The sequence below is a fragment of the Nicotiana tabacum genome, chromosome 4 (assembly GCF_000715075.1).
Source record: "Nicotiana tabacum cultivar K326 chromosome 4, ASM71507v2, whole genome shotgun sequence".
NCBI classification, from domain to species: domain Eukaryota; kingdom Viridiplantae; phylum Streptophyta; class Magnoliopsida; order Solanales; family Solanaceae; genus Nicotiana; species Nicotiana tabacum.
The window spans coordinates 129,705,998-129,708,576 of record NC_134083.1 but is presented as its reverse complement, the minus strand read 5'-3'; positions in this window follow the sequence as shown (position 1 = coordinate 129,708,576).

Here is a 2,579-nt window from a genome sequence, read left to right as displayed (position 1 = left end):
TGCCCAACAATATCTTTCTTCTTCCTTCGCCATCAATAATGTTATTTTAAATCATGATACATCTTTGTAGCACCCAGATGAATAGAATACCTCAAACTATAGCCTCCTCAAGAATCATCTAACTCAGACCATCTGTAATAACACGAAATAATTTCATATACTTATTAATTGTGGGATTGAAGAATTAATTTTATTTATAGCTATTGGATCAAATACTAAGATAGTGGAATAGTATAATAACTAAGTGGCTAGTGGACTAATTACATACTATAATTTAAAAGTAGAAAGAAGTGACTTTTGTTAGTATCTAAAAGGTTAATAAGTGGTTCAAGCCCATCACTTACTAGATGGTCACATGAGATGGCCTAGGTTTAGAGATTATACAGTTTAGTATGGAAAAAAGTAATTGAGGTATTAGTTTAGAAAAAAACAACAAATTACAGGGGGCTTTCGAGATAGGAATAAGCCGGCGGGGTGTGTTGACAGCCAATTTTGACCCTCCCTTTTGATATTAATTTACTTATACTTAATAACGTATAATAAATATTTTGAAAGTATTTTCTATTAATAAATACCTATTTCTACAAATTAATTAAGTATTAGTTCTGTATTAATCACTTAGTTATGTAATTACAAATATACTTACTATTTTAAGATTATTAAAATAACTTTTATATACATGACATAGGCCTTATAATTAATTTGATAAATTACTCCTTAATGTCTAAGTTAATTAGACTACTATGTTAATAATTTAAAATTAATGCTATAATTCGAAAATGAAGAGTTCATAAATAATTAATTAAAATAGTTAGTAATGTATATAATAATTATAATTTTACTATCTTTTATTGAAAATTATTAAGCTTATTTAATTTAATTATAAAAGGGGATCAAAAGAGGCTAAAGGATATAATTGTAATTCTCAATTAAACACAAATTGATCATTCTTTAAACTAAATCTAGCCCAATACCCAAGCCCAATCCGAAAATACCGAGTCCAAGTCCACCACTCTCTTTCCACTATGGCAATCCATGCCATCACATTTGAACCAATCACAGTATGCCATGTCACCATGCCATCAAATTGGTACAGAATTCTCCTTTGTGATCATTTGTCATACTTTTGAGTATCTCTAATTGGTATTGATTAAGTTGTTACGTGACCTTAATGACTTTAATTCTGATTTCAAATAGTCTACATGATTACGTTTCCTTAATGTGCCTTAATGACTTCTTATGTTTGCCTAGGCTTCAGATTTTCTTTTAATGATTCTGCTGTGATCTCTACCCTACCATACTATTTCCTGAATTCTGTTGTTCTATATTAGAGATTGTTGTTTGATAATTCTAACTAGAACAAACCCAAAAGCTCATAGTTTAATCCTTCACCATTTAGCTGAAGAATGTGAAGTTTAAATATTTAAATGCTCTCCTTCTCTATATAAGTATTTTTTAACTCTAAGAGCAGCTTCTGAGTCATTACTATGATAGTCTTATATTTGTGTCTAACTGTTGGTGGCATCTCTAGGTCTCTCTATATGAATCAATCTCATTAAGCTGAACTTTTATGAACATCAGTAACCCTTTGAACTCCTTTGCTATTTACTGTTTCATTGCCTTATCCTTATTGCCTTGTTGCATTTTGTTACGTTCTTGTTGTTGTTTTGTTTCACATGTATACTACAATTTTATATTGGTACATCTCAAGTCATATAAAAATTTGGCAAGCCTTAAAGAACCTAGGATTAAAAGAAGTATTAGTTAGTAACTAATCTTCCGTTTGCTAATTACAAGTTGTTTGTATCTTCAAATTGCTATGCCTTTGCTAACTCTTTTCTTAAAGGATTTTGAAGCACAAAAGCTTAGTAAGAGACGTTAGCTTCACTTTCAAAAGGGAAAATCAGATTTAAAATGCAAGTTTGAACTTCAAAAGGGAAATCAATTCATTTCGAAAATAAAGTGTTGTCACCCAAAAATCTAAAAATCTTCAAATGGTTTTCTTCAAGTCTAAAATCTAAGGTATATCTTAGGTTTACTTTCATAGCACCTTCATCCCATTGGAGTAATATAAACCTCCAAGCTTCTTAAAATACAAAGCGTTTTCTAGCTTAGCTCCTCTTTTCACATGTTTTATACAAACATCATATACACCTTTAAGCTCTTTTCAAGTGTATATGCACTAGGATCTCTTTTTCTAAGACTCTTTTAAATTCATTCTTTTATACTACACCCTCCCTTTGTAAGAATTATGTCCTAATATATGGTAAGCCATACCCTTAGAACACTAGTTAAGGCATAGTACAAATAATTGATTCTAAATCTAGTCTAAGTCTTATGGAGCTACCTTAGGTAGATTTTAAGGGGTGCCTAACACCTTCTCTTTAGAAGAACAAGAACCCTTACCCATAATCTCATCGGTTATCAGACTAATAATAAAATATGACTTAGTAATTAAATAGGTGCCCTAGTATATCTTTAAATATTAGGTGACGACTCTTTTTCATCAACAACAGAGAAACCACAGGTTGAATCTTTTTTTGACTTGTGCAAAATAGGGTGCAACAACATGGCGACTC